Consider the following 11,284-nt stretch of genomic DNA (forward strand, 5'->3'; position numbering starts at 1 on the left):
TCACGGGTTCGATTCCTAGTCAAAGGCACATACCTGGGCTGCAAGTTTGATCCCCAGCCCCAGTCAGGTGTGGTCAGGAGGCAACCATTCGATGTGTCTATCTCACATCAATGTTTCTCCCTCTCTCTCTCTCTCCCCTGCCCCCACCCCTAATCTACTCTCTCTAAAAAATCCTTGGAAAAAAATATCCTCAGGTGAGGATTAACTGAAAAACAAAATGCTCAGGCTCAGGCCCAGCTGGCATGGCTCAATGGTTGATTCCCGGTCAGGGCATGTGCCCGGGTTGAGGGCTCCATCCCTAGTGGGGAGGGGGTGCAGAAGGCAGCCGACAATGATTCTCTATCATTGATGTCTCTCTCCCTCTCTCTCCCTCTCCCTTCCTCGCTAAAACCAATAAAAATATTTTTTAATTTAAATAATTGCTCCATTCCCGGGTCCGGGTGAAGCCGTGCGCCCCTGGATCCGGGTGAAGCTGGGTCCCGGGTTCGGGTGAGGCCACGCGCCCCTGGGTCCGGATGAGGCTGGATCCCGGGACCGGGTGAGGCCGCACACACCTCAGTCCGGGTGAGGCCACGCGCCCCGGGGCCTGGGTGATGCTGGGTCCCAGGTCCGGGTGAAGCCGTGCCCCTGCGTCCGGGCGAGACCAAACCAGAGGGAGTCGGACCTGCATTACCACCATTTGTCCACCATCCAGAGCTGAGGGGTCAGTGCCGACATGTACACATAAGGAACTGGTGGACATTGATATTGGGTCTCAAAAGAACTGTTGGTCCAGAAAGAAACTCACTACAGACTGATTCATTTGCCTGTCAGCATAACTATTATTGCTCGTCTCACATTCGGTTCTTATAAGTATATTTCTAGTAACACATGATCTCACTCATCTAGGGGAAATGATGAACAACATAGACTGATGAACAAGAACAGACCCAGAAACAAGGAGGCATCGATCGGACTGTCGGGCCTCAGAGGGAGGGTAGGAGAGGGTGGGGGGTGGGGGGGAGATCAACCAAGGGACTTGTGTGCATGCATATGAGCCTAACCAATGGTTAAGGACAACAGGGGGGTGGGGGCATCCGTGGGGAGGGGTGTGGGATGGGAATGTGGGGATGAGGACAAATATGTGATACCTTAATCAATAAAGAAATTTTAAAAAATAAAAAATAAAAAATTGCTCCGGACTGTGCACCTCCAGTTCTTTTATGGGACAGGAAAGCGTCCGGTGCGCTGGTGTTACTGGGTTAATGTGTCGGCCTCCTGAGGAGCAAACGTGCACTTCTGACTGGGCCAGAGGACAGGGCCGCGTGCCCAGGCGATGACGTGGGGCCGCCGCCCGGGTTCCGGGGCCTCTCCTGTTCCCTCCTGCACCCCGTCCCCTGTCCCCTCCCGCACAGCTGGCCCTGGCCACGGCTCCGACCTCAGCGAAAGCCAGGCCCACCCTCCTCTGCCTTCCAGCCTAAGCTGCGAGACAGAAAGTGAAAGAAGGAGCTGGACAGAGAGAAAAATAATAAAACCACTGAAAGAGAAGAAACAGCTGGCAGAATGTTGGAAAAATTCCCAGGCGGGAATTCCCAGCCCTCGGGGCTCTGCCAGGCTGAGGACATTCTTAAAGGGCCATCTTGAAATTCCTTCTTCACACAGCTCCTGGGAGGACCTGCCCCGCCCCGGCCTGCCCAGAGGGGTATGTGTGCCGAGTGGGAGTTGTGTTTTGGGGTCAGAGCAGAGCTGGGGTGGGAGGAAGAGGGTAGGGCTAACGGGAACCGGGAGGGGAAGGGCCTGGCCTCGGTGGGGGGCCGAACGGCGCTTGGGGCAGGGCTTTCTGGGGCAGAACAGCCAGGAGCCCGCTTGGCAAAGCTGTGTGCCCAGGACGGGTGTGTGCAGGTGTGGGGAAGGGCGCTCTAAGGTTTTCTTGGCTGCAGCCGGGTGGTAACGGCCCCAAAATAAAGTTGGCTGCTCTTCCTGAAGCCAGAGTGAGAGTCTCCATCCGTTCAGGGCGAGGCTGAATGGGGACGGGGCCTGTGAGCCTGGGAGCCCGCGGGAGGCAGGCAGCGGTCCCCCCCCACCCCCCCCGCAGGTCTGCGCGGCTCCAGCCACAGGATTCCGGGCTGCCCGCCGGCAGGGGCTGGCCCTGGGGTCGCTGATGAAGAAATGTGAAGGGTCCCGAGGTGCAGGGGCTGGGAGAACAGGAGTGGGCCTGCACTCACCTAAAACCCGAGTTTGGAGATTGGCTGCTGGAATTTGGGGAGAAGGACGGAGGCTGAACCTGTACAAACCGCGGCGCCTGCAGGGGAGGGGAGGCCCTTCCAGCTCTCACTGCAGTCCTGGGGCTCCACGCACCAGAGGCCCCTCATCCCTCACAATGTGCAGTTAATGATCATCTATATATATAAAAGCCTAAGCAACCGTCGCATCCGAAACAACCGAACGGACGACCGAACAGGCTGTGTGGGGCGACCAGGCCGGCGGGGGGGGGGGGGGGCGGGCATTTAGGGGCAACTAGGCAGCAGGGGGGGGCAGTGAGGGGCAATCAGGCAGGCAGGCGGGTGAGCAGTTAGGAGCCAGCGGTCCAGGATTGTGAGAGGTATGTCCAACTGTCGGGGATCGGGCCTAAACCGGCAGTCAGACATCCCCCGAGGGGTACCGGATTGGAGAGGGTGCAGGCTGGGCTGAGGGGACCCTCCCCCTCCCGTGCACGAATTTCATGCACCGGGCCTGTAGTACAGAGAATAAGCCACAGTCAACTCATGGCCAGTCCTCTGATGGGAGGAACAATTCTGCCCATTAATGTCTGTCCATTCATTCCAGGCCTGGCCTGGCCTGAGGAAGAGTCCAAGCCCCTCACTACGGATTCTTCTGCCGTCACGTCTCTGCGCCTCCTGTGCGAGGCCAGAGGCTGCCGCCCCTTGAGCCCCCAAGTCCCTCCCGTCACTGGCCTCCTGGTTGACTCCACACATGCCCCCAGATTAATTTCCCAAAAACAATGGATCGCCCACTTCCCCTGCCCAGCGTTCACCACCCTGCAAACCAGCCCCCATTCCCTGCAACCTGCCCCCTCACCCTTTCTCCCTGAGGGGAGGGCCATGTCGGGGTCGGAGCACACGCCCTGGGTTTGAATTCCACCTCCACCACCCAGTGCCTACGCTTCCTCGTCTGTGAACTGAACATAATAACGTAACTACTTTATGAGGGTGTTTTAAGGATGAAATGAGCGAATAAATAACACAGTGCTGGGCATGCAGCAAGTCCTCGGCAAACGTGAGCTAGTGCTGTTGATCTTGTTGTCATTCATAGAAAGCCCAGAGGACGGATTTTTGTTTTGTTCACCAACTTCATCCCCGTGACTCAAACAGTGTCTAGCACATGTAGATGCTCAATGAACGTGTGTTGAATTTATTTATTGTTGTAAACGCTCCGTGCCAACCTGTAACATACTTTATACAGCCCCGCCTCCATGCCTGCCCTGGGAGGGCCTCACCCCACCCCTCATACATCCCCCCAACTACTTCCAATTTCCAGCTGCAGCCGCCCCCCCCCCCCCCCCCCGCCCCAACCCCAGAGGCCCTCCCTGGGCCAGGAACCTGCACAAAACAAGCAGGCAGGAAAGGCTCATTGGTTAGTGGCTGGGTTTTTTACACTTTGGCTCCCAAACAGGTTCCTCGCTGGCTTGGCACTTGGCGCTCACCGCCTCCTCCGGTGGCCTCTGTGTGGCACATCCCAGCTGCTCCCTGTCCTTCCTCTGTGGCTTGGCCGTCCCGCGAGGGCGTCCCAGGTGAAGGAAGCCACCGGGATAACGAGGCAGAACTAGACGTGGTCTCCAAACCCGTTTCTGGGCTTCCTCGCGGGTGAGTTGAGACTTGGCATCTGTTTGCCCGAAACACGAGCCCAGCAGCTCCACATCCACACGCTGCTCCCCGCTCCCCGCCCTGGACGGGGCACAGCTGCTCTGACTCGGCTGTTTGTGAGCTAAAAAAAGAAATTCCATGGTGACCAGTTGACTCAAGCCAGCTCCCAGTGTGAGGCGGTAGTTTCAAAGTAATCCCTGATGACACCGAATGCTCTCCACCCAGGCCCCAATAAAAAGAGCAGAAAAAACAAGATTGCAGCCTGGGCGGGAGGACGCCTGAGTCAGTTCTCTCCGCGGGAAGGTGTCGGCCCACAGCCTCCCAAGGAGGGAAGAGAGAGCTCCCCGCCCTCACGGCTCGGCCCACCTCCTGAGAAGGCCCCTCCACCTTGGAAGGTCCTCCTGGGAGGAGGGCGGGCGGAGGGCAGGGCCTGCGCCAGGCCGTCCAGGGCCTCCGAGAACAGCACAACTTCAAGACTCCTCCACAGCAGCAGACGCCCTCACATCCTCGGCCTCCTGGTGCATCCCGGACTGGCTGTCTTTCCGTCCCAACACACAGCCAGCAAGGCAGGCCCGGTTTTCTGCCATTTCACAGGTGGAGAACGAGGCCCAGGGAGGTCAGCTGTCCCGCCTGCACCCCTCGAACGTGGCCAGGCGGGGTGGAACCAGCTGCGCAGGGCCAGGATCCCCCGGAGTCTGGGGCTATGGAATTTAGGGCAGGCCTTCCCTTTCCCATAAGGGCCACCTCCCCCCTCTAACACCGCTGCACGCTGCATGCCTCCCAGCGCCTGCTAATCGGAGGGAACTTTGCCCTCTACTCCAGTCCACCCCGCAGAGGGCTCTGATAAAGAGGACATCGCCCACGTTTATAGTTTCCTCCTAGCCTCTCTGGCGACACCTGATCTGCTGCTTCCCGCTCCCCCTCACCCCACAGTCACACTTCACCCTCGTGTAGTCACCCAGTCACCCTCCCGCACACTTGCACTAGTCACACACACAGTGACACATTCGCCTGTACACCACCTATACATACTTAGCCATTGTGGGCGGTTAATGCGTGCGGACTGACAGGCTTGCAGATTTACTTTCTAGAAAGTCACGCCTGCCTCTCCCTGCTGCCCTGCCCCAGCCACCGGGGTTAGTTTCGTGTTTAATAAATGAGCCGATCCGGAAGGATGGGTACAAACCTAAACCCGCTCGGCAGGCGCTGTCAGAACTCTTCCCCACGCCGCCACCTGGTGACCGAGCCCAGAACTGCAGGCTGTGCCGGGATCACCACCTGCAGGGCGGGTCCCGGGCCGGGTGGGTGGTTAGGGGAGGTCCCACCCAACTGTCCCGTCCACAGATGGCCCAGCTGAGTAAGCGAAGATGCCTCCTCCTTCCCGTCCTCAGGGGCGCGCTCCGTTGGCTTGGGACATGGTGAGTGCGCCACTGGACCAGCGTGAGGAGGACCCTCGTGGCAACTAAGCCCTACAACCACCAGACAATCGGGGGTTATTGACATCCTTATGACACCTCAATAGCGGACCTGGCTAAACCTTGGGGGGCAAGGCTGGACGGCAGGTGACTGTGCCCTCGGACCCTAACCCAGGAGCAGCTCTTCGCTCCTTTCCCGCAGCCTGTGGCCTCGCCAGGAGCTGGAGCTCAGGGGTAGGCGTGCCCGCCTCACACCTGACCTCACTCGCCCGCCCAGAGGCACTCTTCTGGGCCGCAGCCTTAGAGGTGAGGCGGGGCGGGGGTGTCCCCACCTCTCCTCCTAGAGCCCAGGGCCACGGTGGTTCAGGCGGAGGATTTCACTGGGTCGTTTTTACTCAGGTTTATTTGGGCCCTCGGTGCAGTGGGTGAATCAAGCCCCTCGGTCCTGGCTAGCTCCTTTTTGTATGCATTCCCCCCGGGCCCATAGGCAGCCATTCCAGTAGATCCTTTCATTTGTGTTCTGAAGTGCGGGTCCCACAGCGAGGACTGCCACACAGCATTCGCCATGTTTGCAGCGATGCTGTTGAAGGTGTTTGGGAGCAGGGCGAATGGATACATGGAGCGGGAGAGCACCTGAGGTCGCTGAGACTGCACTAATGATTCAGGGAGTGGCTGCACCTTTTCTCAGTTGTTTCCTAAAACATAACCCTGGGACTGTGGACCCTGGCTCTTACCAAGACCTCCACAGGGCTTTGACCCTCTGACCCCTGAGGTCATCCATCAAACACCAGGTTACACGAAGGCTCTTCCACGGTCCCACCTTGCATAGTGAATAGTCTTCGACACTCAGAAAGCTGGTGTCACCAGCCCTAGAATTTGTGTATTCACCCAATGGATTCTTCCTGAACACCCGCTCCAAAGCCAGAGTCTAGGTCCCAGCCCAGTTGCCCCGCTTGCTGTGTGACGTTGGGCAAGCTACTTAACCTTCTGTGCCTGTTTCCTGAAGTGGCGATTGCCTTGGCCCCTACTCGAGTCCCCAGGGCTGTGTGAAGGTTGAGTTAATACAGGTGAGTGCCTGGTGCCTACCAAGCGTTCAGTAAAGGGTTTTGTTTTGTTTTTCATTTAGACCCTATACTAGCCCTATGCGTGGTTCCATTTTACAGATGACAAGACCAAGGCCCAAGGAGCAAAGCAACTCCTCCAGCTTGCACAATGGCACTGCCAGGTGCCAAATCCCCGTCTCCAGACTCTTCCCACCAGAGGCAGCCGCAGGACCTCGCCCCCCGGTGCACAAGCTGGAGATGCTGTGCAAAACCTCTGGACCAGTGTGACTCCCGATGGCAGGCCCGGGAATGGAATAGACAGCGTACCACACAGAGCTGCGCTGTGGAGCATGGGCCCGGGGCCAGGTCTAGGGCTAGTCCTCCCTGAGGCTTTCCTCACTCTGGGCTGTTTTCCTTCCCTAAGTTTCAGTTCCCACATCTGCACAAAGTGGGGAGTAACTCTTAGCAGGTCATGCGAGGATTGTTTTAAGAGCCCATCCCACACTTGCCGGAAGCCTGCAGAACAAAAAGCCTGTTAGCCTGATGTTGCCTTGGAGAACCGTCACCACTGTATCCATTTAACATTGTCCCCTCCCTCCAGGAGAATGACCGTGGGGACCTGCCATCCTCACACAGAAACCATCTTCTTCTTCTCCTGGAGTCGCCAGTCCTGCAGTGCCAGTGATGAGGGCCCCTGGCAGGCCATCTGGTCCCACTGTGGCACCCGTGCCTCGGCTGGAAGGGCCCTGTGGTCCATTTGCTCCAGGGTGCAGGCCGCCATGTGAGGTACATGCCACCCTTAGCTCAACAGATGGGCAAACTGACCAAGTGAAATGGTTTTTTACTTTAGCCATTAAAATAGTATGTCTGTTTCTCTTAGAAAACCATGCAAATATTTGCTGGGAACCCCAAGACAGCAGCTAGAAAACAGGGAAGCAGAGAGTAAAGAACACCCTTTAAAGTGGGAGAAAAGCTCAGAAGGTCAGCACTTATTACCATGGCAGCCTACGGGCAGTGCCAGCCCCGTCACCCCGGAATGCAAAACCAAGGGGCCTAAAAACCCCACCTCATTGGGTTGTTTATTCACAACCTGCCCACGCCCAGGACTCTAGGGTTGGGTCGGCCACAAAACAGGAGTGTGTCTTTGGTGAGGAATATAAGTACCTTAGGTTGTCACGAGGGAAATGTGGCATCGTGGGCACCGGCTCCCTGCACACAGGGAAGTTCAGGGACAGGTGTCTGAGGCCCACCTGTGGGCACCTCTGATGCCCCTCCCATCCTGACATGGTGCTGGGCTTGGACTCAGCAGCTATGGGCTTCAAACCCAGCTTAACCTTCCTACTATCTTCCTGACCCTGAGGGGAGGCACTTCCTCTTTCTGGAATTCCATTTCCTCATTTGCAAAGTGGGCCACATCACTAGCACCCTACACACAAATGAAACTTCCCACTCCCAGAACAAAGAGAACAGCACAGAAGAAAACTACTTATGAAAGCCGGAAGTGACTGGGTCTTTTTCCTTTTTTGCTTATACATGGCCTCCAATTTTTCTGCCATGGTCATGGATTCCCTTTGAACTAAAAATGAGTAACTAAAGGGGAGGAAGTGAAGGAAAGCGCGGAGCCAGGCACAGTTGATGCTTTACACGTCACCTTGGGTTTTGTCCAGCAAGCCTGGAGGGGAGGCCGTGGCTCCCACTGCCGGCTGCACAGACCGAGTTCCCGGACAAGTCAAAGGCCTCCCTACCATGAGGGCCTGGCAGGAGGGTGTACAAATGCAATGTGCAAAAGGCTGTTACCAAGGTCAGCCTCCAGCTCTGGGGGGAGCAGAACCTTCTCCCTGCCCTGCACCGTGACCGCAGAGCCCCTGAGAAAAGCCACCCATCAGAGCCCGACTCCAGGAACCTGCGTCTGGGGGCCTGCTCTGGATCAAGGTCAGGTAATTTTATTATTAACTAACAGCCTGTGCTCAGCCAAAGCTTTCAGGGCAGGAACTTACTTTAACAACATTTCTGTGTAAAAATATTGCGTGCACGTGGTATTCTCTTCAGTAGCAACATCGGTGTATACTCTAAACAAAAATGCTAATTACACTGCAACAAGAAACATCTAACAATGATTTAATTTTTTTTTTTCTTATTGTCATCACACTAGCCAGGGAGCGTAACTGACTTTAGGGATGGAGATACTAGATGTCTGTGGCACAATGAATATTTCCTTGTCTGAAAGGGAAAAAAGAGCAAGTTAAATCACCCTGCCATTTATAAGCAGATTGCTTCTTTCAAAAGGCAAATGCTGATAAATGGTAGCCCAAGCCCTCCAGTACCAGGCAACGGGGCGTCTCACCCCATGTCCCTGCCCCACCCGACCCTGAAACTGATGGGGCAATGCTCGGAGCAGCCGAGAAGTGGGGCACACAGTCTCTCTGCGGCCTGGAAAACCCACCTTAGAAGAGCCGGCACCTTCTCACGCTCACAGCCGCCTGCACGTTGCTCAAGAGTCTCCATGTGGCCGAAGCGAGGGAAGTGATAGGAAGGAGGCGATCAGGGGAGAGCCTTTGGGGCTGGCACAGGCACAAACCAACTGTGTGAGTCAGACGTGCACTGCCTCTTGGAGCCAGTCCTGTTTGCCCTCTGTCTGAGGCTTTATCTGCCAGGGAGATGGGCAAGTGGCCAGGGCCCTCTCAGGTGAAGGGTTGAACAGCCAGGCTGCGGCATGCTGCCAACCAGATGTCATGGCTGGCCATTCAGGAGGGGCACTGGGCCGGAAGTCAGGAGGGCGGGCACAAAGATGGCCCCAGCTGGGCTCCAGGAGTCTGACCGCCCCACCCCTGCCTCAGGCTCCCTATCTGCAGAGCAAAGGTGTGGTTGGCATAAGGAATTCTCACACCACACAGCAGGAGTCTCCCACACATTTGATTGTGTTCAGAATATATGTCGGTCTAGCAATTTTTAAAAACTATCTTTTTAAACACAAAGCCTCTTCAACCAAATACACATTTTAACATGCTGAAATAAACGTGTGCTTCTGGGCTGTTTGGGGGCAGACCTTCCTGTCCTGTCACCTCTGGGACTGCAAAATGAGGTGTTAAAAAATATTACCATTTGCTTCTCTGTACAACAAAAATACAGGAGAAACTGGGTTCTGAGGTCATTCTAAGACTGTTCATCAAAACATTTTTCCTGACCTGGCCAGTGTGGCTCAGTAGGCTGGGCATTGTCTTGTGCACGGAAAGGTTCTGGTGTGATTACCGGTCAGGGCACATGCTGGGGTTGCAGGAGGCAGCTGATCATGTAGATGTTCTCTCTCTCCCTTCCTCTTTCTCTAAAAATCAATGAATTGTTCTTTAAAAAAAGAAAAAGAACATTTTCCCTGCCCTTACCAGGTAGCCCAGAGATCAGAGCATTGTCCCAATACACAAGGTTGCCGGTTCAATCCCCGGTCAGGACACATATAAGAATCATATAATGAATGCACAAATAAGTGGAATAACAAATTGATGTTTCTCTAAAATCAATTTTAAATACTTAAAAACACACACATAAAAAATACAAATAGCCCTGGTCGGTATGGTTCAGTTGGTTGGACATCCCATGCACTGAAGGGTTGCTGCTTCAGTTCCTAGGTTGCAGGCCCAATCCTGGGTAGAGGGGTGTGCAGTAGGCAACCGACCTGTTTCACTCTCACATTTCTCTCTCCAACTTCCTCTCTCTAAAAATCAATTTTAAAAATCTTAAAACAAAAAACATTTTTCCTGTCTTTATAAGCTATAATATACTTTTCATAGCATCATTTAAATTATTTGATATTCTATATTATGTAAGATTCCATATTTTTAAAAAAGGCTTGCTAGTTTTCAGGTTTAAAAATCACCATCCCTGAACTCTTAAGTTCCCCTCTAACTCAGACGTTCTGCTAATCTCCAATTTTAAACCCAGAACAAATGCATAGGGTCTTAAACTCCTCAGTCCACATAAGCCTTGGTGTTTCTTGCCTTTGCACATGGCTTCTTTGTATAGCCAGTTCTCCATCCAAATCCCATTCTTCAACACTTAGCTCAAGTTCAACCTCATCTACACAAAACACTTAACATGGCTCTTGGACCTAAACCTGTTTCTTAGTGAGATAACAGAAACTCCCTCAAGTGGTGAGGTTTCAGTGAGCTGGTAAAATGCTTAGCAAAGTGCCCTGGCCAGTTTTCTCAGTGGTTAGAGTCCACTCTGGACCTAAGGGTCGCCTGGGTTGCAGGTTTGATCCCCAGCAGGATACATGGAGGAGGCAACCAATCAATGTGTTTCTCTCTCCCTCTGGACCTCCCTGGCACTCCCTTAAAAAGCAATGAGAAAAAACATCCTCAGGTGAGAATTAACAACAAAAAATGTTTAGCAAAGTGCCAGCACATGAATTCAAGAAATGCTAATTACTGTCACTGTAGTCTTGACCACTGTCTTGATTGTTGCGGGGGGGGGGGGGGGGGGGGGGAGACTGGGGGGGAGGGCGGGGGCGGGGGCGGGGGCGGGGAGCGGCAAGACGTCAGTCAATGGAGACTCAATTATAAACAGAAGTGTGACCTCAAGCAAAGAATTTGGCCTGGTAGTAAAATGGGGCAGTACTGCCTCCTAGTGGGTTGTTGGGAAACAGATGTAGGTTATTTCTTTTTTAAATTGTCACTAGCCAGGGATGGAGGAGCGACTGGATGTCTGTCACATATGAATTGCCCTCGCCTACAGGACTGAACCTACTGTATAGGTGTAAATTCTACTGTATAGAGTACTTGCATAAGGCCATCACAGATAGAATGATTAAAAGGAACAAAGAGCCCTAACCGGTTTGGCTCAGTGGATAGAGCATCGGCCTTCGGACTGAAGGGTCCCAGGTTCAATTCCTGTCAAAGCGTGTACCTTGGTTTCGGGCACATCCCCAGTAGGGGGTGTGCAGGAGGCAGCTGATCGATGTTTCTCATCAATGTTTCTAACTCTCTATACC

At 54.4% G+C, this 11,284-nt stretch overlaps 1 long non-coding RNA gene across 1 annotated transcript; it reads left to right on the plus strand.

Moving 5' to 3' along the window:
- The first annotated feature begins 1,382 nt into the window (after positions 1–1,382).
- LOC307105289 lies at positions 1,383–10,734 on the plus strand. The gene is made up of 3 exons (XR_013814011.1): positions 1,383–1,681; positions 3,652–6,324; positions 6,421–10,734. It is a non-coding gene; the product is annotated as an uncharacterized lncRNA (long non-coding RNA).
- The last annotated feature ends 550 nt before the right edge of the window (positions 10,735–11,284 follow it).

The sequence above is a fragment of the Cnephaeus nilssonii genome (assembly GCF_951640355.1).
Source record: "Cnephaeus nilssonii genome assembly, chromosome: 9".
Taxonomy (NCBI): domain Eukaryota; kingdom Metazoa; phylum Chordata; class Mammalia; order Chiroptera; family Vespertilionidae; genus Cnephaeus; species Cnephaeus nilssonii.